This window comes from Dendrobates tinctorius, unplaced genomic scaffold, assembly GCF_039654945.1.
Source record: "Dendrobates tinctorius isolate UK_male_01 unplaced genomic scaffold, ASM3965494v1 ptg000159l, whole genome shotgun sequence".
NCBI classification, from domain to species: domain Eukaryota; kingdom Metazoa; phylum Chordata; class Amphibia; order Anura; family Dendrobatidae; genus Dendrobates; species Dendrobates tinctorius.
In genome coordinates, this window is record NW_027361826.1 from 19,908,058 (window position 1) to 19,933,131 (window position 25,074).

Consider the following 25,074-nt stretch of genomic DNA (forward strand, 5'->3'; position numbering starts at 1 on the left):
ACACGATATTGACGTCAATGACATCTGCACCCAACACCCTCCACCATGACCACGTGAGTCCAATCACTGGCCTCAGCACCAGAAGGGGGCGCCAGAACAACCAAAGACTGGCACAGAGGAAAGAGACCTGCAGAGATGGACAGGTGGGAGCCTCGGACAGGTGGGGAGAATGGGTTCCATTATTATTTAGTTACTTCCATCTCCTCCATTTATTACGCCTTAGGGTGTGGGAGGAGCAGAATAAACTTCTTACAGCAATTGGGGGAATTTCAATTTGGACTAAATTTTACCTGGACAGAATCGTATCTTGTGGTCAATTATAGAGAATCTGCCCAAGAAGATTCTCTCCTCTCTAATGTGACTTGTGTGAGGGCTCCGACAGACATGGCATTGTGCACAGCTCCATAGCTGGTCTATGTGCTGCTACTTTATTAATTTCTAGAAATTGATTTCCAGTGACGGACAGACTTCAAGAATTAGTACAGAAGATCGTAGAATGATTTCTATGGCTGGACTGTTATTAAGGATTGATTACTAACCATGGATTGTCCTTTTCTCCAGGTCCGTCTACTTAGCACGCCATAAAGACTTGCACCAGGTCTTTGCAATGAAGACAATGGAAAAGCAGAGCCTGAATACTCCAAAAGAGGTGGAATTGGCTTTTATGGAGAGGGACATCTTAACATTCGCTGATTGTCCCTTTGTGGTCTCCATGCTCTGCTCCTTTCCAACTAAACTTCACCTCTGTATGGTCATGGAGTATGTGGAAGGTAGGACACATATGCATTATATTCTAGACACTCCATGTCTGCTCACATCTTATCACCGCACATATAATTAGGATGTGTCCAGGTGGTTGGTTCCATCACCACAAAGCATTTACTATAGGTTATATTACCTAGCTGCAGGGAAATCCATTGATCAGTGTGCAGGGGAACTATGGGGCCCATGAGTCAGAGGAGGCTTGGTGCCACTTGGCATTGGGCCACATCACTCCTCCTATCATCACAATTTCAGAGCAGCCGCATCCTCAGAATGAGAATACTGATGAACAGAATGGTGCCTCAGGAAGCCAAAAGCCCCCCGATCCACCATTCAGCCCGTGGTTGTGAGACTGTGGTCTGAGACTCCGTACACTGGAGGTGCAGAGTAGTCACAGCATCCCGCCTGTAGTGTGGAGTCTCAGTACTCACACTGTACTGACCAGAGCAGCGTGCCGTGGGAATGGGGCCAGGTGAATAGTGCTTTTTTAATGTCAGCATTTGTAGGGGTGATAATACTGATTGGGTGGCCGTGGGGGACATAGTACTGTGTGAGAGGCTATGGGAGCCTGCTAATGCCACGATACTGATTTGCCGGCTGTGAATGCTCCTATACTGGGTGCGGACTTCATACTGAGTGGCGTGCTGTGGAGGTCTTTATTCTGTGTGGGGGACCTCCTGTGTTAGGATCCAAATTTATGTGTGAGGGGCCATCATACTGAGAGGAGACATGTGGGGACCATTATATTGTGTGTCTGTGTGGAACGTTATACTGAGTATAGGCACTGTGGGCGCCATTATACTAAGTGGGGGCATCATACTGACACTGTATATGTGGGGTGATACGGTAGGCAGGAGGATTCACTGTGGGGATACCATATTCCGTGTTTGTGGGTGGGGGCACGCTTGAGGCCATCATACTTTGAAATGGCCATAAAAAGTGTATTGCTGGTGAGAACACGAAGGGGATTCGAAAGATATTATTTTTAGGGGCCTAATTAGAACTTTTTCTATGGGGCCCTGTGATTTTTATGTTCGCCACTGTCTGTGTGATCTCCCCTGTATGTCCACACTGAGCAAGCCAGTATCTCCAGTTTCCTCAGCTGTAGACAAGATGTGATATCACTTTATGTTATTAGTTACATGGACCACACTTCACCACTACTTTAGTCTAATATTATGTGCACTATTCATTATAGCTGTATAGTCTTTCCTGCCAAATCTCTGTTCAATTCTCATTACACATCGCGGTGGTCTGCTTTATAAACCCCTCACCGGTCATATTTCCTTTTTTCTACAGGTGGAGACTGTCGGACCCTATTAAACACCATGGGTCATTTACCTGTCCCCTTGGCCCGCTTGTACTTTGCAGAAGCGGTTGTTGCTGTAGAATACTTGCACAGCTATGGGGTGGTGCACAGAGACCTGAAGCCAGAGAAGTAAGTGCCCCCTGAAGTATAATAATGGAAGTTATCATTTATTATCACATAGTCTGTAAGGTTAAAACCATCTTTTCTTTCACAGCCTCCTGATAACATCTGCCGGACACATTAAAGTTACAGATTTTGGGGTTTCAAAAGTTGGTGTCATGACACCAAAAACCAACACCTACAAGCGATTAGCAGAAGACATCAGCAGAGAGTTCCGGGACCATGAGGTCGGCATCACTTACAGAAACGAGGCTTGTTCTTTACTAATCTCATCACACTGTTGTTTCTTCTCTGCATTCTTCATTTCGAGAGAACTTTTCCACTGATATTTTATCTTCTGTCATTGTGTTTTTATATGAGAACTTGTTATAATAATGGTATCATCAATCTCATCTCCTTCTTCTGTTGGTTTTTAGGTCTGGGGCACCCCATGTTATATAGCCCCAGAGGTCATCCTGAAAAAATACTATGGAAGACCTGTGGACTGGTGGTCTATGGGGATCATACTACATGAATTTCTTGTGGGACGTGTACCATTTTATGGGAAATCCCAAACAGAGATTTTTAATAATATTGTCTTTGGTAAGTGGAATAATCCGATCATTTGCTTTGATTGGTTACATTGTTTTAGTTATTTCCTTTGCTTTATCTTACAGTCCAATAAAGATGTTTTATTTTCTGTAATTTTCCATATAACAGGAGACATACGTTGGGATTGTAATCCCGTTCCTCCCTTTGATGCTCAGTGCCTCATCACAGAACTGCTCAGAAAAAATCCTGAACGAAGACTTGGGACAGGTAACAATTTGCTTATTACACATAGGACATATCACCCATGTCCATGAGAATCAGCACTTCTCTATCAACTCATCCATTTCTAATTCTTCATATGACTTTCAGTAATTTTCCTTCATGTAAATTTCATTAGTTTAGATTTAGTTAAACAGTTCAGATATGGAACAGTCTCTGACAATATCCACAATACTTTTGTTTTGTCTTTTCCAGCAGGAGCATTTGAGATCAAGGGTCATCCATTCCTGATAGACTTAGACTGTAACAACCTTCTAAGTCAGAAGCCTCAGCTTGCGTCAAACGTGGGCGCAGAAGATCGCTCTGTATGGCGACGATTTGCTGCATTTCTTGGCAGATTCCGGGGAGTCCCTAAGAAGGGTAATGATATTAATTGAAGGTTTTGGTCTTATTTCGGGATTGAAGATTAACTGGGATAAGTCGTGTGTTTTGCCGATTGATGGAAATGACGATTGTACAGGGGAGGTGGAGGCAGGTACTAAATTAAAGGTAGTTCAGCAATTTAAGTACTTGGGGATCCATATAGTGCTTCCACTGACGAGGTTTGAGGAACTCAACTTGAGCCCGTTACTGCAAAGAATACGTACCAAAGTCTCAGTGTGGAATAATCTACATCTATCGGTGGTGGGCAGAGTAAACCTCCTCAAGATGATTGTTATGCCTCAGTTATTGTATGCGTTACATAATTCCCCGGTCTGGCTTCCAATGTGCAAGTTTCATAGGATAAAATAATTATTTGGTGATCTGGTGTGGGGTGGGAAGAGTCCAAGACTCAAACAGAAAATATTGCAGAGGCCGAAGGAAGAAGGGGGGCTTGCATTACCCAATCCCTGGATATATTTTCTATCTGCACAATGCCAGCACCTTAAAGCATGGGGGGAGGTGTTAGGGAAGGGTCAGATACCTGGATGTTTGAGGTACCTAATTAAGACCTTGGTGTTAAGTATGGGTCTGGAGGCGGGAATTTCAAAAAAATTGGGATTTTGGTACCAGACTATTAATCTTATGATTATCCATAAGGTATGGCAGAAAACCAAACAGATTAGGGGGGTCACTGGGTTTACTAGGTTCTCGCCTATCTGGGATAACAGTTATTTCCAGGAGTTCATACATATGAAGGGATTTGAGGATTGGAAAGAGGTAGCCATTAGTTTGATAGATCATTTAATTTATTGGAGGAAACTTAAGTCATTCAAAGTGCTACCAGAGGAATTTCAGTTCTCAGGGTTAATTCTATATCAGTATAGATGGGTTCAACACGCGTTTCAGTCTCAGTATAGAGGAGGGACCATAGTGATTAGATTTTATACTTATAAATAGTGGAACAAGGGGGCAATATCGGAAGTATATAGGGATCTTTTACATGCGTTCTTGGGAGATCACCCTATTAAAGCTAAAAGGAAATGGGAGCTAGCTTGAAATCTATTCTGGTGTACGTACCTAAGATATCTATGAGTGAACCTGGGAGACTGTCACAATTGTACCTGATCCATAGGATCTATAAAACCCCTGATGGGTTATTCAAGACTGGGTTGAAGTCTAAAGGCCCCGTTACACATAACGATGTCCCAGCGATCCCACCAACGATCCGACATGATGGGATCGCTGGGACATCGTTAGGCTGACCGCTGGTGATCTGTCACAAGACAGCCCCTCCAGCGATCAGGACCAGCAACACTGGACACTGGTTTCTAATGTAAACCTCAGGTATCTAAGAGCCGCGCAACTCCTGGATACCCGATGTTTACCTTGGAAACCAGCATGTACGCCGGTTTCCAAGGCAAACAGCAGGTATCCAGGAGCCGCGGCTCCTGGATACCCGATGTTTACGTTAGAAACCAGCGTTGCTGTACGCTGGTCTCTTGCTGCCACACGCAGCAATGCTTGCTGGCCAGCGGGAGACCAGTGATCGAAAAATGGCCCAGGCCGATCGAGCACGATCAGCGATAACCGGCAGGGGGGCCATCACAAAATCAGCGCTCTCGCTAGCAAGATTGCTGTGTGTGACGGGGTCTTAAGTCTGACTGCCCTCGGTGCTCACAATCTCAGGCAGGTATACTGCATATGCTCTGGCACTGTCCCAGACTGTCAGCCTTTTGGATTATTGTGCTGGACTGTATTGGAGTGGTATATAGGTGTGTAGTCCCTAGGGACCCGCTGATATGTATACTGGGGTATGTGGAGGAGTTAGTTACTGTGACAGTATGACCAAAATTGTAATTGCAACAATATTGTTTACTGCAAGGAAATTGATTGCTAAATATTGGATCAGAGAGGAGCCTCCGTCCAGATGTGAATTTATGGCTCAAACGGACGATATAATACAACTGGAAAAAGTATATACACCAAGAGAAATAAACTGGAACTTTTTCACAAAATATGGCAGTCGTGGTTGGACAGAATTTATTAGTGGTACACCAGTGTACAGGAATATTGTGTTAACTTTATGTTGAACTGAACCAATATCTGACAGTATGGGATCTGCTGTTTGTTTCTGGAATGGTCTACTTGCGGGTGAGGGGTAGTGGTAAGTTACTGTAGGAAAACATTATAAAATGGATGTTGTTTTGTGACATGTGATATTTGTTTTCAATGCTCTTATGTTTAATAAAAAATTATCTGATTAAAAAAAACGTGGGCACAAGCTTCTCTATCAGTAAGTAGAAGGAGATGTCATCTAGACTAAGCAGCTGTTTGTCTCGTCTACCATAGTTTGAGACAATTGGTTGTCATTAATATTACAGGTAAATGGTAACTGTGTTTTATTGACAGTCTCTAAGGGTGTGTGCACACGCTGCGGATTCTGCTGTGGTTCCGAAGTGGATTTGTCCGCTGCGGGTCCGCAGCAGTTTTTGCTGTGGTGTAGAGTACCATTATTCCCTATGGGTATAAAAAACCGCAGTGCAGACTGTGCGGATTTTTCTGCACGGTTTTCCTGCGGTTTTGAAACAGCAGAAAGAATTGACATGTCAATTCTCTCTGCGGATTACGCAGCAGTTTGCTATCTCCTCCATTGTGGAGATGAAAAACTGCAGGGCAAAACTGCAGAGCAATCCGCAGGTAAAACCGCAGGTCTTTTAACATGCAGATTTACCTGCGGATCTTACAAAATTCGCGCTGCCAAATCCGCACCACATTCCGCAGCGTGTGCACGTAGCCTAAAAGTATTTAATTACCTATGTCTTGTAGATCACGAACATCTGGTCTCAGAGGAGGAGGAAGACAATGAGAGCTTTAGCTACCCAAATTTTACATCTTCTTCTGAATGGCTTTCTAAAGTAAGTATGAGAAAAATAGATAAAAAAGTAAAAAAAAAAACCTATAAAAGTAAAATTATGTATTTCATATCTTCTGTTGTCTGCATTTAGCTCTGTACCAACGCTACCAGTAGGATGAACAAGGAGGATCCCAAGTCCCCTCCAGAGTGTACCCCAGAATCCAACACAGACATCTCAGAAATGTGAGTAGATTATAGGGTCATTACTTGGAGCTCCAGGCTGATATATGTGCACAACCCCAAATATAGGACATAAACACCATACTATCAAATACAGCATCCATTGCCCCATGATTAGCAGTCATTGTTCTCTTGGCTTCAGAAACTGCGGATGGTAACATCCCATAATTGCAGCCAGTCATGCACTTTTAGTGCTGCCCACACTGTAGGAGAGATGTACTACTACATGCCAGCTATTCTTTGTAGTTTTATTCTTTTTGCTCTATTTTCCACACTATAACTCTCATATGTCCTAATGGGCCTTATAGTTGGTGTTAATCTAGTGAGACAAACCCTTTTATACTGCATTTACTTGTGATTTACATGTTTTTCTTCTTCCAAACAGGCAGAAAGAATCTTTTCCTGTATCTATTAGCGACGATGCTATTACCAGTTTGCCACCCTCGTCCCCATTGTCAGGTATGTACATGTCTACAGGAAAAAAAACATGAGAATGTTGACTTCAAGTCTCCAATATTTCCACATGGTTTTTCAGTTATTTGTATCCTATGTTATCCATGTTTCAGGGATCCCAATTATGTTGCCCATAGATTTCATTAATTTTGTACAGTTTTCCAAGGTCACCAGATCATTCATGTGGAGCAGATGTTATCTGTCAGTGATGGGATTGTCACATGTATGATGGCTGACAATGATCGCTGACTTCTATATGATAAGATTCCTCTGCCGTTCGCGCACAGTGGTATCATGTAATAAGGCATCCTTTTACTTACATTGCACTGGTAAACAGTGATTTTGGTGCCAACAATGTCTGAATGGTTTTATATTAAGTTTATGGTGCTGATTAAAAATATTACTTTGGTTTTGCCAGATTCCCTCTAGTTTCTGAAATATTTAATAGTTAATTAATCACAATAGAATTCTGGCCTCAAAAAGTCGCTTTTATGGCACTGTAAGCCTACAAATTGAAATACAAAATAATTATATAGGATAATTCATTACCTGAGATGCTGTTATAGTCAAAAGACCGACCGAAACACCAAAAGCTATTGCATTGGTTATCGCACAAAAGTCGCATTGGGAGAAATCATTATTTTCATGGATGAAACTAAATCCATTTAATATGGGAAATGAACACACAGGTTAAATAGAAGATTTGTGATTCACAATACGTAGTGATCTTCTAACCCCCGATATCTCAGGAGCACGTGACACACTTGTGACAATTACCTCAAAAACTACAACCAATTCAGCAAAAGTAATGGTGATCAATGGACCTTCAGGAGGGGAACACATGGCATTACCCTATTTGCTATATATCCCTGTCCTGCAAGGGTTACATGGTGGGAAAAAATCTTTCCCTCTGTTTTTTCCATGGTACATACTCACAAGTGCTTTGCAGGTGGTTGGCTAGCATACCTGGCCATTCAGGGAACCGTAGCAGGGGGAAGGATAGGTTTCCTTTCCTGTGAATGGTCCCTGATTGGTGTACATATTAGTACATAAAGGAGAGTGGGATAAAAGAGGGTAGCGGCACGGGTCCCTGTCTGACCTCTAGTGTTTTCCTAGCAGAAGTGCTTCCAGCCATTCACTCTCTCATTGCATTAGGGTTAGTCATTCAGTCATTCGGATAAACGGCCTTGAGCCTTTTGGCCAAGCTGCGGGAATTGGTTCAAGTTATTGAGTATAATAAGTAAAAAAATTCTTTGGTGGCCAATTTTTAGCTACTAAGTCAATGTGTTATTTTATGCGCTGTATAGGTATTGGGAGTAAGTTATGTAATGCCGTGAGATTTTTTTTTAATTCAACACCCTCGAAATACCATAAATCTATTACAAAAAACCTTGGCACCTGACACAATTTCTATCTTGCACACTAATGTTATAAGCAGATACAAAGCAGATCCTAAATGAATATTCTGATACTAAGAGGTTTTTCTTTTACTTTCTGAATAGAAAATAAAACTGACGAGGAAATAAAATCAATATATTTCAGTATAGAGCTAGAAATGGAGGAAAAGAGACAAGGTAGGTGTGAGGATCAGCTCCCTGTTGTGTGATGTTAGGCAGTGAGAATAATTCATGTGGAGCAGATGTTATCTGTCAGTGATGGGACTGACACATGTATGATGGCTGACAATGATCCCTGACCTCTGTATAAGATTCCTCTGCCGTCCGGCCACAGTGACCGCACAGTCGTATCGTGTAATAAGTCGTCACTTTACTTACAGTATAGATACAAAGCAGATCCTATAAGAATATATTATTATTAAGAGGTTTTTCTTACTTTCTGATCAGATATTCCTGCTGACGAGGAAAGTAATTCTTCGATATATTTGAGTATAGACCAAGACAACTCAAAAAATGAAGAAAATTCTGAAAAGAGACAAGGTAAGTGTGATAACCAGCTCCATGTTATATGATGTCAGGCAGTGAGAATAATTCATGAGGAGCAGATGTTATCTGTCAGTGATGGAACATGTATGATGGCTGACAATGATCCCTGACCTCTGTATAAGATTCCGCTGATGTCGGGCCACTGTGACCGCAGAATAGTATCATGTAACATCGAGTCCCTTTACTTACAGTATAGATACAAAGCAAATCCTATAAGAATATATTGTTACTGAGTTGTTTTTACTTTCTGACCAGAATTTCCAGCTCAGGAGGAAAAAGATCTGAGTATGGAGCAACAAAGCTCAAAAAAAGAAGAAAAGAAGGGAAAGAGACGACGTAAGTGTGAGAATCAGCTCTATTTTGTGCAGTGTCAGTCAGTGAGAATAATTCATGTGGGTAAGATGACATCTGTCATTGATGGAATTGTCACATGTATGATGGCTGACGATGATCTCTGACCTCTGTGTGATAAGATTCCTCTGACGTCCGGCCACATTGACCGCACAGTAATATGTTATATGGAGTCCTGTCACTTACATTATATTTACTTCTCTTCTCATAGGTTCCCGCCTCCGCCGGATCTTATCATCCTGCCGGCGTGGATTAGCCAGGGCAGCTCAAGTATTTGCAGGTTGTTGCTGCTGCCCTGAAACACAGTAAACCTCCACATCTAGCGCCCTGAAGTACAGCAGATCTGTACAACTGTGTGTACAAACAAGTCTTTTATTAAGATTTTTAACAATTGTAAAAGACCAAAAATTTTGTACACAAAAGCGGGACTAACTCCTAGCCGCGGTCTACGGACCAAACATTGGGCATGGGCAGGGCCTTGGGGGCAGATCCCAAGTGCGCTCAACCATGTGAAATAGCTTACGCTCAGGAACATTGAGGGATAGCGCTATCGGATAGCTCTACCAGCTCATTTCCTTTAGGAATAGCGCTATGGGAAAGCTCTACCCATGCACTTTCTTCATGGATAGCGCCATTGAATAGCTCTACCTGAACAGTATTAACGTCAGAGCTTTTTCATACACAAAGTAGGAGTGGCAGGAGAGGTACACCAGGTATTTATGTTTGCTGTTAGACTGCACATACGCCAGTCTGATGCATGGTTACACCCCAATGTTCGGTCAGTCTGATGCGTGGTTACACCCCATTGTGTGGTTCGTAATCTCAGCGCGCGCCCGAATGGCGCGCAGTCACTAGTTATTAATAAAAATAACTAAAAGCCGTTACTGTTGCTCGGATTCCATTTCATCTTGAAGTCACAACTAACTGTAAGTCACTAATTGCTCTTCTTGTCACTAAATGCATTTGTCATTATCCTGAATGCAGCAGTCAGGCTCATATTTCTGTCCAGCAGCTACACCGATGTCTCCACTCAGTACCAGTCATTGCACTCTCCCACAATGCTCTCCACAGTGCTGCACTGTGCTACAACTCCTCTCATTTGTCAGTCTACTACCATGTCTACAGTCCATTGAGCTAAGACTAGTGTAAGAAGGTGACAGGGACTAGCCCTGTAAATATTGACGTCATTGTTTTATCTTGTTATCCTTGACGTGTTTGTGTGCAGTATATGTGATATGTACATATGTGTTTGCGGCCACATGACATTAGATATGTAGAGAGAGGTGTAGTTTGGGTATAGGGACACTAGATGGGGGCACTGAGCACACTTAGGTTGGGGCAACTCTGGAGGACACTAGTGGGTTAAGATGAGAGGAATAGTTAGCTGGTACTTGAGGAGACAGATTTCCTGCTTGGAGCCAGTGTAGCCAGGGGTAGCCTCTGGTACTAAAGTGGAGGCAGAATACCAGAGCAGAGAAGTGGAGAATTGTGCCTACAGCAGCAGCCAGTGGGGAGAGCCACTGGAGCCGTTAGCTAGGGGCTGGAAGCTGATGTGAATTGAAGCCAGTCTGTGGAAGAAGTCAGCTTGTGTCTGGGAGCTCTTGAGCCAGGGAGAACAATAGAGGAGTCCCTGTGGAGACGACAGCCGGAGTTTGGGAGCTGCACGGATAGAATCACCAGTGCTGTAAAGGGGTGAAACACAATGTAGTAGACGGTTATCTTCGTGGTCTGTAGTCGGTTGCCAGGAGAGAAGACGAAGAGCCGCATTCACCATGTTCCTTGTTCATTGTGTGGTCCACCCAAGTGAGTCTGAAGAAGTGATGTGCTGCTGTAGAGGAAGATGTACTGTTGGTATCACATAAAGAAAGAGTCCTGATGGCGTTTGGGATGTCCTGTGCCCTGAAGAAAATAAAGTTGAGCTGTTAAAGTTTATCCCGGCCTCTGCCTCCAATCTTTTGGTCCCTAGGAGGGAGCATTGTACCTGGGATGAAGCAGCCTCCAGCACAGTGAGTACTGGAGCGGCTGATGAGGCTACCCCCCGGCGACCGTGGTATTACACTAGCATCCTCCATAATCAGGACCTCCCACTCACACGTCCATGACTTTTTCTGTGCTGCACCAGCTCTCAGGAGTGCACTACTCCAGACAGTCAGGTTCATTCCCACTGTCTATGGATTTGAGTGTGCACTAAAAACAGATCTTTTTCGGCAGAACTTTTAAGTCATCTCACTAATCTAAGTTTTGCCCACTGCACTCAGCAGCACTTAATATCTGCACATATATAGATATTGGCTGATGACCTGTTTGTGCAGTCTTAAATCCTCGAAGATATGAAAACAAAACAACATGTTTAATATGGTGTGACAAAGTCACTGGCAAAGTCCTGGAGGGGAGATATGTATCACTGCGGTCGTTAGCTTCAGTGACATGTACCTAAATAAACGCTCCAGCACCCAAAGTGCTGAGAGGGGTTAATCAGCCATGTTTAGGGCCAGGGTGAGTGACCATCTGTTAAGTGTGTGGAGTCCAGAGGATAAATACACAGCATTCTGCTCAGTGTTGAGCGTACCTGGAGGTGCAAGCCCCAAGCTGTGCTTTCACGATAAGGAAAGCTGAATTTTTTTTGTTATTTATTCCTGAGCGGGCAGATCCCCTCAGCAACACAGACTGTGCCATACGTTATGTTTTTGGTTTCCCGTTAGGCCAGAAAAGCTGTTTGTTTTGCTAACGCTGCACTGGTTTATGCAGTACCTTCAATAAAATAGTTGAAGATTTAAGAAACAGCGTTCCTGTGTCCACCTCTACGTGCAGCCGAGTGAGACGATCTACCACAGCAGCCAAATCAACCTTAATCATTGCAGAAACGTAATCATTGCAGACTTCACTTTAAGTTCCCACAATGAGTATTTGGTTTATTTTTGACACTGTTTTTTCACTGCACAAAGAACGCAACTTACAAGTCCAAGAAATCTCAGTATGCTGATGCCTTGTATAGTAGTTTTCAGCAACCCCATTCATTTTAGCATATAATTAGTGATGAGCGAGCCCTGAAATTATTGGCTGCTCTTACTCGTAAGAAGCTTTCCATAATGCTCGAGTGTTCGTCTCTAGTAACGAGTATAACTGAAGTCAAAAGGAAACTCTAGCATTTTTCTGGCGGACCTTCCCAGCAGGTCTTCGGGGGCATTAAAATTGCTGAAATAGATGGAAAAAGTGCTCAAAAGGAATGAGAACAGCATGGGGAAGATGCATGAGCGCAACGTCAGACTAGAACTCCTTGGGCCCACTAGGTGCCCACTATGTAGATACATAAAAATAAATACAAGATCACAATTTGTGGTGTAAATAATAATATAAGGTAGTAAACGTCTTAATGATATAGCAGGAGTTGGGGTAGCCCATCTCATAGAATATAATGTAGCCTCCTCATAGAATATAATGTAGTGGGTCGCCCTCCCAGGGCTGTGGGGTACTCGGTACACCTGTGGTGTTTGGCAAGCAAGATGTTAAGCCAGCGCTGCGTGCAGATCCTCTGGGGCTGATGGTGTGTTGCAGCATAGATGGTGTAGCTCCCCACAGGTGAAGCTGTAACCCCAGGGCAGTGTAATGGCAATAGATGAGAATAGGCACAGGCGGTGTGAGGAATGTTGGTACCCAGATGTAGAGGTGCTGACGGTGTTAGCGCACAAATGAATGGAAGACACCAGGGCTTGCAGTTCCAAAGCTTTACTCACAGTCCGTGGCACATACTGGGGCCTGCCTCCGGGCCGTGTCCTCCGGGGCAGAGACTCAATCGGCCTCCTGGGCAAGTCAGGATTCTCCTCTCCAACACTCCGCCAACATGTACCTCTCCTGAACGACTCCTCTATTGCACCTTAAGATGTGAAGAGCTCCAGTACCGTGGTACTCTGGAGTTCCTCCTGTCATATGTTCCTAACAACTCTACTTGTATGGCAGACAGCTGTAGCCTCTCTCGGGAACTCCCTTCTCTGGAGTCCTGGCTCTCTATTCAGTTGCTGTTGTGCCCCAAGTCTTAGATGGGAGTAGTGCATTTACAGCCAACTACTCCACCGGTGTCTGCTGCAGAACCATAAGTGCCCATACAACCTCGGGGACCGGGCCCCGGCCTTGCGCTGAGAACCTATAGGCAGGGTTCCTCTTCCAACCCACAACTCCTCTCTGTTCTCCTACTCCTTCGTTCCACACTGTTCTTTCTCTCTCTTATGGAAGCTTAGGTTGCAGTTCTACGTTTTTCTCCTTCTTGTTCCTTTCCCGTGCAAGCTGGCTCAGATCACTGAGGCAGCTGAAGCACTCCTTCTCTCCCTCTTCTAGGGATCTCCTTCTTCCCGGACCCGTCCTCAGACTCTCCTGACTGACAGTCCTTCTCTCGCCTGACCTCCCGCCAGACTGAACCTTCAGACTGCACTGTAATTTTAAACCTTCCAAACCTTTTATATGGATCTCAACTCCACCCACCTCCCAGCACATCCAGTGTTCCATGCAGGGAACCACCAAGGCACTCCTAATGTCTAGGAGGAGAGAGACAGCTCAATGTGGTTGTGCAGAACTACTCAGTTGTGTGGCATGAGAGTGTTGGAGTGTGGAAAGGAGTTCCCAACTTACCTAGTTGGTGGGTCACTACACCTTAGGAGAAGGTACAGTACCTCTGTAGCGACTGAGCCTCAGGGGCGCCACAGTAGCCCCCTCTTAGAATATTATGAAGCCCTTATATAGTATAATGCAGCCAGCTCATAGAATATAATGCAGCCCCATCATAGAATATAATGTAGCCCCCTCTTAGAATACGAAGACCTTATCTAATATATAAAGCTCAAGTGTGTGTATGTATGTATGGCACAGTCACACATCTGGACCCCGAGAGCGTCCTAAGCTATGTTGTGAGGTGAAATTTTAACCCCGCGCATTCCAATTCACCAAACAATTTTGCCCCTATCTGCATAATGGGGAAAAAGAGTGTGTGTATCAAGCCCCACCCCTCATTATGATGTCACAATGGTTGCCATGGCGACGCTGATGTCATCATAGGTTGCAAGCCCCGCCGCTCACTATGATGTCATAATGGTTGACTATGGGATGGAGGATGTGTGATGGGTATATGGGCACTGGACTATGGGATGGAGGATATGTATGACGGGTGTCACGTCGCCGTCAGACTCGGGGCCTGCTGTTCCGCCATCAGCCACTAGGAGGCGACGGACTGTCACGCCGCCCACGGGCTCGGGGCCTGCTGTCCAGGCCTCGGCCACCAGGAGGCGCCAGACTGACACATCGCCGTCGAACTCGGGGCCTGCTGTTTCTGCCTCGTCCACTGGGAGGCGCCGTGGCTCGCACCCGAGTGATGGCGGCAACAGTGAAAGGGCTTCTGCGCAGGCGTCTAGTGAACGCAGACTCCGCTCCTCTGTCAGTCATGAAGGGGTTGGTGCATCATCATCAGGTCTGGTCCTGGGGGCGGTCCTGATGACATCAGCCCGGGAGCTTGTGAGGGATGACCTGATCCCTCAAATACCTTGGGACTGGGCTTGCAAGCTGCTGGATATATTCTTGGTTCCCCTGCGTGCTACTTTGTGATTTACTATAGTTTACTCTGACCTCAGTCTGGATTTCTGACTATTCTATTGCCTACCGTTTTTGTACCGTTACCGTTCTCCCGACTACTGACGCTGACCTTGGCTTGGATCCCTGACCTCTCTTCTGCCTGCTGATTCGGTACTTCTGCTATTCTCCTGTTTTGTGACCTTGGCCTGGACTCTCGAATCTGCCTCTGCCTGCCGTTTCTGTACCTCCACTGCTTGCCTGGTTCTGACCACGTTTTTGGCTACTTCCTGCTTTTGTATTGGCGACCGTTCTGCTCTGGCGCACTGCCCTTATTTTGACAGCGCCTCCTGGGCTATGATGTAAATCCAGATCCCTGTATAGGGGTAAAGGGTATCGGGGTGCTGTCTTTCTGCAGCCCAGACTTGCAGATGGACGTTATATTATATCTGGCCAAAATAAAACTGCTTTTTGTATATATACCCAACATATATAAAAGCAGTTTCCCTGAACTTTTTTTTTTTCCTCTTCTTCTGCCTGAGTTGATTTAGCCTAAAACACCTGTTACTAGCCTCAGTGCACAGCCTGGAAGTTCATTTTCACCTTCCTGCTCAAGCATGCTGCAGTCAAGAGACTCCAGGGACAACGCTGAGGCTATGTGCACACGTACCGGAACTCTCGCGGAAATTACCGCGAGAATTCCGGAATTCCAGTCCGCGGGAAAATCGCATTTTAAATTCCCGCGGAAAAACTAGCATTTTGCAAGCGTATTTGGCTTGCAAAATGCTAGCGTTTTCCAAGCGATCTGTAGCATCGCTTGGAGAACTGATTGACAGGTTGGCCACACTCGTCAAACATAGTGTTTGACAAGTGTGACCAACTTTTTACTACTGAGGCCGCCTATGCAGCATCAGTAGTAAAAGATAGAATGTAAAATAAAATAAAAAACGGTGTTATTCTTACCTTCCGAAGTCCCGCGCAGGCGTTCCCAGTAATCCTTTGCGAAAATGCCCGCTATGACGTCAGTTCTCGCGGGATCGCGACGTCTCGCGGTAATTTGCGATGACGTCGCGCGAATGACCGCGAGACTTCGCGATCCCGCGAGAACGGACGCCATCGCGGGCATTTTCGCAAAGGATTACTGGGAACGAGAGCGTGAAGAGAAGCGGGAAGGCTGCGCAGGACGTCGGAGGGTGAGAATACAATATTTTTTATTTTTAAATTCTATTTTTTACAGGGATATGGTACCCAAAGTCTCCTCTCCTCCGGACCGTGGGTATCATCCGCAATTGTTCTGCTTACTTTCCGCATGGTGTGCACAGCCACATGCGGGAAGTAAGTGGAACAATGCATTCCTATGGGTGCGGGATCGCCGCGATTCCGCAAATTAATGAGCATGCTGCGGTTTTTACCGCGAAGCGATTCCGCCGCGGTAAAAACCGCAGCATTAGCACAGCATTGCGGAATCCCATAGGAATGCATGGGATGCTTATTTTTCGCGTTTTCGCGGCAAAATCGCGCAGTTAAAACCGCCGAGGAAACGCGAAAAAAACGCCACGTGTGAACTCAGCCTGAACGTCAGAGATCCATACCCCAGTAACATCAGCCTCTGGGCAGCTCCTGCTATGGTTGCCCAGAGGCTCAGGTACTGCCCGCAGATGCGGCTAAAATTTTATTACCTGTTTCTCTGTATTTTGGACAGAAATCTCTGTGTTTAAAGGCCTATGTGGATAGTGGGTCTGAAGGGAATTTTATAGACTCTTTGGCTGCTAAAAATCTTGGTGTTCCATTACTAAAACTTAATGTCCCAATTAAAACCACGGCTATTAATGGCATGTCCATTATTCAGGAGGGGGTTAAATTTGTTACTACCAAGATTGCTATGTCTGTAGGAGCATACAATACCGAGCTTATATCTTTTTTGTGATGGATAATTTATCCTCTGCAGTTATTTTGGGAATGCCTTGGTTACGCCAGCACAATCCTGTCATCGACTGGCACCTGGGAGATGTGGTGCGCTGGAGTTCGCAGTGTCAGGATAAATGCATATCAGTAGCAGTAAATCAAGTTAAACTTAAAACCCCCTTCATACCGTTTGCGCTCAGGGGCTATGAAGATGTCTTTTCTGTTAGTCTGAGAAGCTACCCCCCCACAGAGAGTATGATTGTCCTATAGATCTGATTCCGAATGCCCGTCTTCCAAAAGGGAGAATATTCAATCTCTCTGGTCCAGAGCGTCAGGCCATCAACGACTATGTAACAGACAGCTTAAAAAAAGGGTTTATTAGACCATCTATTTCGCCAGTTGGGGCTGGATTTTTCTTTGTAGAGAAGAAAGATGGTGGTCTCAGACCCTGCATTGACTACAGGGAAATAAATGCAATCACTATAAAGAACCAGTATCCGCTTCCACTCATCCCTGATCTTTTTAATCAGCTAATGGGAGCCCGTTGGTTTACTAAATTTGACCTCCGGGGGGCATACAATCTAGTCCGCATAAGGGACAGGGATGAGTGGAAAACAGCATTTAATACACCTCTTGGTCACTTTGAGTACCTTGTAACGCCGTTCGGACTCAGTAACGCACCTGCAGTGTTTCAGCACTTTGTCAATGATATTTTCAGAGACATTTGTGGGGTATGTCGTTGTGTATTTGGATGACATCTTGATTTACTCTGCTAACCCTGTGACACACGCTCAATACGTCCGTTCGGTACTGCAGAGACTGCGAGAAAACTGTTTGCTAAACTGGAGAAATGTGTTTGTTTTTTTTTGTTTGTTTTTTTTTTTTTTTGGCTGAAGAGGTACAGTTTTTAGGGTACATGGTCTCAGGCAGAGGGTTCCGCATGGATCCTGCCAAGATCCAACCTATTAAGGCTTGGGTGCAACCCAAATTGCTGAAAGCGCTGCAGCGATTTTTGGGATTTGCTAATTACTACCGCAAGTTTATCAGGGGTTTCTCAGAGATTGCCAAGCCACTCACGGATCTTACCCGGAAAGGGGCGGACGTGGCCAATTGGAATCCTGAGGCAATTCAGCCATTTTCTACACTAAAGGAGTGCTTTGTGGCCAACCCGGTTTTGGTTCAACCTGACTTAGACCGCCCATTTATTGTAGAAGTGGATGCCTCCGAAGTCGGAGTGGGAGCAGTGCTATCGCAAGGCACTGCATCCCTCACTCAGCTTCGCCCGTGTGCTTTTTTTTTTTTCCCCGCAAATTCTCTGCCACGGAGAAAAACTATGGTATCGGGAATTATTGGCAATTAAATGGGCCTTCGAGGAATGGCGCCACTTCCTCGAAGGTGCCAAACACAAGGTCACTGTCATTACAGACCACAAAAACCTAACCTACCTGGAGTCAGCTAAAAGACTAAATCCCAGGCAGGCCAGGTGGGCCTTGTTTTTTTTTCTAGGTTTGATTTTTTTTTTTTAATCACCTTTCGCCCTGGTACTAAAAATGTGAGGGCCGATGCCCTCTCTCGCAGTTTTTGTCCCACACAGACCGAGAACTGTGAACCAGTTCCGATATTGGCCAATGGGATCGTTGTGTCGGCAGTGTCCTTGGACCTTCTGGAGGAGATCCGTAGGTCTCCAGAACAAGCTCCTGACACTACACCCCCCAAAAAATTGTTCGTTCCGGCTACCTTTCATCTGCAAGTTCTTAAAGAATCACATGACTCTGTTCTGGTAGGCCATCCTGGTCTCAATAATACCACCAGGCTGGTAACTAGGAACTTTTGGTGGTCAAGGACTGTAAGGAATATGTTTCAGCGTGTGAAGTCTGTGCCCGCGCCAAGTCCCCCCATAATCGCCCTGCCGGCTGGCTTCAGTCCTTGCCCACCCCTGAGAGTCCATGGACCCACATCTCCATGGACTTCATTACAGACCTGCCACCCTCAGATGGGGAAACGTGTATCTGGGTGGTGGTAGACAGGTTCAGCAAACAGTGTCATTTTGTTCCCCTGTCTGGGTTACCTAACTCTGAAACTTTCAATAGATTGTTCATTCAGCATATTGTACGTCTTCACGGTGTTCTGGCAAATATTGTGTCCGACAGGGGTACCCAGTTCGTCTCAAAATTGTGGAGGGCGTTCTGTAAACGCATTGGTGTGGAGTTATCCTTCTCCTCGGCCTACCACCCCGAAACCAATGGTCAAACCGAACGTACTAACCAGGCTCTGGAGCAATACCTCCGCTGTTATGTGTTAGGACATCAGTCCGATTGAGTGGAACATCTGCCATTGGCTGAGTTTGCTCTCAATAATCGATACCAAGACTCCATTAAGACTACCCCCTTTTTCTGTAACCATGGACTGCATCCGTGCTTTGGGTCATTCTCGGCCAGGATGGTGGAGTTCCCCGGGCTAGAGAAAAATATACATGGTCTGAAAACAATTTGGTCAGAGGTAAATTTGAGTTTGAAAGGGGCTCAGGTTAGACAAGCTTCGGCTGCAAACAGACGACGATCTAAGGGGCCACACCTGGGAGTTGGAGACAAGGTTTGGCTCTCTACTAAGAACATCAAGCTTAAAGTACCGTCTGCCAAACTCGGTCCCAGGTTTATCGGCCCATACGAAATTATAGAGGTGGTTAACCCGGTAGCCATCCGTTTAAAACTTCCGCAGTCATTCAAATTGCCTAACGTGTTCCACAAGTCTCTCCTCAAGCTGTATCGCTCCCCAGTTCACCCTGTCCAGTCCCCTCCTCCTCCTCCTGTTTCGGTCGGGGGAACCTTGGAGTATGAAGTCCAGGGTGTCCTTGACTCCCACCTTGTGAGGGGCTCAGTACAGTATCTTGTACACTGGAAGGGCTACGGCCCGGAGGAAAGGTCCTGGGTCCCTGCGGGGAACGTCCATGCCAAGGCATTAATTAGGAGAATTCATCTTCTTCACCCTGACAAACCGGGTTTTGAGGGGGGTACTGTCACGTCGCCGTCAGATTCGGGGCCTGCTGACCCGCCCTCAGCCACTAGGAGGCGATGGACTTTCACGCCACCCTCGGGCCTGCTGTCCAGGCCTCGGCCACCAGGAGGCGCCGGACTGACACATCGCCGTCAAACTCGGGGCCTGCTGTTCCTGCCTCGGCCACTGGGAGGCGCCGAGGCTCGCGCCCGAGTCATGGCGGCAACAGTGAAAGGGCTTCTGCGCAGGCGTCTAGTGGACGCAGACTCTGCTCCTCTGTCAGTCATGAAGGGGTTGGTGCATCATCATCAGGTCTGGTCCTGGGATGGTTCTGATGACATCAGCCCGGGAGCCTGTGAGGGATGACCTTATCCCTCAAATACCTTGGGACTGGGCTTGCAAGCCGCCGGATATATTCTTGGTTCCCCTGCGTGCTACTTTGTGATTTACTATAGTTTACTCTTACCTCAGCCTGGATTTCTGACTATTCTATTGCCTACCGTTTTTGTACCGTTACCTTTCTCCCGACTACTGACGCTGACCTTGGCTTGGATCCCTGACCTCTCTTCTGCCTGCTGATTCAGTACTTCTGCTATTCTCCTGTTTTGTGACCTTGGCCTGGACTCTCGACTCCTGGGCTCTGCTGTAAATCCAGATCCCTGTATCGGGGTGCTGTCTTTCTGCAGCCCAGACTTGCAGACGGACGTTATAACGGGTATATGGGCACGGGACTATGAGATGGAGGATGTGCATGATGGGTATATGGGCACAGGACTATGGGATGGAGGATATGCATGACGGGTATATGGACACGTGACTATGGGATGGCGGTTATGTATGATGGGTATATGGGCATGGGACTATGAGATGAAGGATGTGTGATGGATATATAGGCACTCGACTATGGGATGGAGGATAATTATAATTTGCTATAACTAACCATAGTTAGTTACTATGCCCTGGCAGCGCCGGGCTCTTCAGCTAGTATAGTATAATGCAGCCAGCTCATAGAATATAATGTAGCCCCCCTCACAGAATATCATGCAGCCCCATCATAGGGTATAATGCAGCCCTCCTGTAGAATATAATGTAGCCCCCTCATAGGACATAATGCAGCCCCCCGTAGAATATAATGCAGCCCCCTCTTAGGGTATAATGCAACCCCCTCATAGGGTATAATGTAGCCCTCTCAATACAGCATAATGCACCCTCCCATAGAATATAATGTAGACTCCTCATAGGGAATAATGCAGCCCTCTCATAGGGTATAATATAGCCCCCCTCAGGGTATAATGCAGCCCACTAATAGGATATAATGCAGTCCCCTTATATAATATAATGTAGCCCCCTCAGAGTAAAATGCTGCCTACTCAGAGTATAATGCAGTCCCCTCATAGGGTATAATGCAGCGTTTGCCATCTGTACATACGTATGCAGTGTCGGACTGAGGTGCCAACTTCCGACCAGTAACAATGGCTGTGGGGGACCATTTTCATCTGCATACAATAAATACACTACCGTCATTCAAAAATGTACCTATATCTCTATATAATAATAAACTAGGTAGTTTGGTTAATGAATGATGAGATGCTGTTTTTTTTCTCTACGGAGTAAATCATGTAAATTATGCCAAGAATTACCCATGTAGGGAGGTTGGGGGCCCGTGTCTGCACAGGGGACCTCCGTGGGATTCCCCTATGGGCCAAGCCTGTATATGTCACATCCGCGAGTCCGATTGATGTCTGTGACGCTAGTCACTACTCATAGACAGGCCGTGAGGCAGAAGAGTCAGACATTCCGGGGTCAATACTGAAAAAGACAACGGTGTAAGTCAGGTCACAGTGCAGGGTCAATAACAAAAGATAGCGGATCAAAGGACAAGACAGACGGAGAGTCAGAACACGGTCTAAAGGGTCAGGCAGCAGAAGATTAGACCTCAGAGCAACATGTATATCGTGTAGACCGCTCTCTCAGCCTCCCATATATCGTACAGACCGCACTCTTAGCCTCCTATATATCGTACAGACAGCACTCTCAGCCTCCTATATATCATACAGACCGCACTCTCAGCCTCCTATATATCATACAGACCGCACTCTCAGCCTCCTATATATCATACAGACCGCACTCTCAGCCTCCTATATATCATACAGACCGCACTCTCAGCCTCCTATATATCGTACAGACAGCACTCTCAGCCTCCTATATATCATACAGACCGCACTCTCAGCCTCCTATATATCGTACAGACCGCACTCTCAGCCTCCTATATATCGTACAGACCGCACTCTCAGCCTCCTATATATCGTACAGACCGCACTCTCAGCCTCCTATATATCGTAGAGACCGCACTCTCAGCCTCCTATATCGTACAGACCGCACTCTCAGCCTCCTATATATCGTACAGACAGCACTCTCAGCCTCCTATATATCATACAGACCGCACTCTCAGCCTCCTATATATCGTACAGACAGCACTCTCAGCCTCCTATATATCATACAGACCGCACTCTCAGCCTCCTATATATCGTACAGACCGCACTCTCAGCCTCCTATATATCGTACAGACCGCACTCTCAGCCTCCTATATATCGTACAGACCGCACTCTCAGCCTCCTATATATCGTAGAGACCGCACTCTCAGCCTCCTATATCGTACAGACTGCACTCTCAGCCTCCTATATATCGTACAGACAGCACTCTCAGCCTCCTATATATCATACAGACCGCACTCTCAGCCTCCTATATATCGTACAGACCGCACTCTCAGCCTCCTATATATCGTACAGACCGCACTCTCAGCCTCCTATATATCGTACAGACCGCACTCTCAGCCTCCTGTAACAGAAACTTTCTACAAGAGGTTGAGTGTGGTATGTACAGTATATAGGATGCCGCTATTGTGGTATGTACGGCATATTGGCCTCGCATATGACATACAGACTGTCGCCCTCTTAGATACTGTACAGACTGCACTTTCTGCCTATGTACGGCATACAGGAGGATGATAATGCGGTCTGTACGGTCGATATACAGGCCTCATATGACATATTAGGCCATATAAGAGTGTGGTGTGTGTATCTTATATAGGAGGCAAAAATGGGGCCCCAAATGCTAGCGTATTGCACAACACACAGAAGCATTTCGATTGTAGTTACATGCGCTGAGTTCAGGACGCTAAATGAGTGCGATCGACAATACTGAAGTCGTTCAACACTTGTTTCCCTGCCTCTTTCCACCGTCTGAGAAAGAATGATGGGGACAGAACAATCACTAATGGATCAATCTGTCCCCATACAGTATCATGTTATCAGCAGCACATCTAAAGTTTACACCCCATAGTGCTCCATATAATATAATGTGCCCCATAGTCCTCCATATATTATAATACACTCCCCATAGTCCTCCATATAGTATAATATACTCCTCATAGCCCTCCCCTCAGTCCTTCATATAATATAATACACTCCTCCTTATATTAACATATACTGCTCAGTCCTCCATATAGTATAATACACCGCCAGTCATCCATGTAGTACAATTGACTTCCCATAGTATAATGGGTTCCCTGAAAATTGCCCACACGGAAAATTGCCAATTGCAGCATCACAAAGTTTAAGATCTATGATTTTTGATGTGCAAGGTGAGAATGTTCACATGATATGTGACTAACTTGTGATTTACAGTTGACCTAGTGCAAAACTGCAAAAATTGATGAAGATCTGTGTTTGTAGCAGTCTGTCATTATCAGCAATAGATATAGTCTGCTCTTACCTCTCACTGATTCTGCCTTAGGCCGGTTTCACATTTGCGTCTCAGGGCGCAGCGACGGCCTGCGCACGGCCGCCGCTAAGCCCCGCCCCCTGCCGTGCCTCCGCCGGTAGCTCTGCCTACGCGCGTATGACGCTGCATGCGTCATGCGTCCCCTATCTTTATCCCTGAGGACGCAGGCCGTGCGCAGTATGCATTTTGGCTGCGCCTGCTTCCTTTTGACGGTGCGCCAACCAGCGCCAAACGCAACCTGTTGCAATTTGGTTGCGCTCAGCGCACCGTCAAAAGGATGCAGGCGCCGCCAAATGCATACTGCACACGGCCTGCGTCCTTAGTGATAAAGATAGGGGACGCATGCAGCGTCATGCGCCCGTAGGCGGAGCTACCGGCAGAGGTGCGGCAGGGGGCGGGGCTTAGTGGCGGCCGTGCGCAGGCCGTCGCTGCGCCCTGAGACACAAATGTGAAACCGGCCTTACTCCTCCCACCAGCCCAAAACAGCAGCACATGCAGAACCAGAAGCAGTGTGATCCAGAGGAGCCATCACTGCTATCAGTACTCACAAAAGTATCACTGTATTATCTATGGAGTAACATGGGACTGCAAGTCACATCTAATACATTATCCTCTCAGTGGGAGCCCACCAAAAGCAGGGAGCTGCTGGCAGAGATAGTTGTTCCTGGAAGTCAAGAAGGCACAGCAGAAAGGTGAAATTCTGCCACTTGTACCACCTTGTGTACTTGCTGAGAATGTATGTTTTTGCAGTAGAGTAACTGGAGTCCGATGGGCCCCAGTGCCAAATTTGGACCTGCCCTCCCCCCACACACACACACATTGGTCAGATGTATGGGCCACTGTAGTGTTCTAAATTCTATAAAGACTTATGAATTGCCCCTTTCATTATGTAGTAAAATGTCCCCCATCCTGTTATATATGCCCATCATCCTGGTGAATATGTCCGCATCCTGGTATACAGTATATGTCCCAATGCTGGTATATATGGTCCAAATGGTCTCCATCCTGGCATATATATGGTCCCCATCCTGGTATGTATGGTCCACATGGTCTCCATCCTGGTATATAAGCCCACTTCCTGGTATATATGTCCCCATCCTGGTTTACATGGTCCCCAATCCTAGTGTATGTGTCCCCGTTCTGCCCCTAATGCATAATTAAAAACAAAAACATTCTTCTCACCCTTCCTCTGCTCCCATGTCGCCCAGTGTCTTTTGTATCCACCGTACAGAACCGGCTCGTTCACAGTGCAGAGCCGGCTCATTTCGTTCCCAGTGGGGAGCCGGCTCTTTGAATCGGATCGTTCATGAACGACACATCACTAGTGTCTGTGCTGGTTGCCATGGTGCTGGATGCGGGTAAGTTTGTGTGGTGTCAGGAGGGGTGGTGTCAGGAGGGGTTTACAGGGTGAATGTAGCAAAGCCGTATGTGTACAAGGTGTACGGAGCAGAGCCATGTGTATACGAGGTGTACGGAGCAGAGCCGTGTGTATACGAGGTGTACGGAGCAGAGCCGTGTGTATACGAGGTGTACGGAGCGGATCCGTGTGTGTTCGAAGTGTATGGAGCGGAGCCGCATGTGTGTACGAGGTGTAAAGAGCGGAGCAGTGTGTGTACGAGGTGTACGGAGCGGAG

At 46.1% G+C, this 25,074-nt stretch overlaps 1 long non-coding RNA gene across 1 annotated transcript; it reads right to left on the minus strand.

Annotated features, from left to right (window-relative positions):
* Positions 1-5,067: 5,067 nt before the first annotated feature.
* On the minus strand, positions 5,068-24,784 carry LOC141052371 (uncharacterized). Its single transcript, XR_012220789.1, has 3 exons — positions 24,623-24,784; positions 9,392-11,104; positions 5,068-8,833 (listed from the first exon to the last, which is right to left on the minus strand). It is a non-coding gene; the product is annotated as an uncharacterized lncRNA (long non-coding RNA).
* Positions 24,785-25,074: the final 290 nt, after the last annotated feature.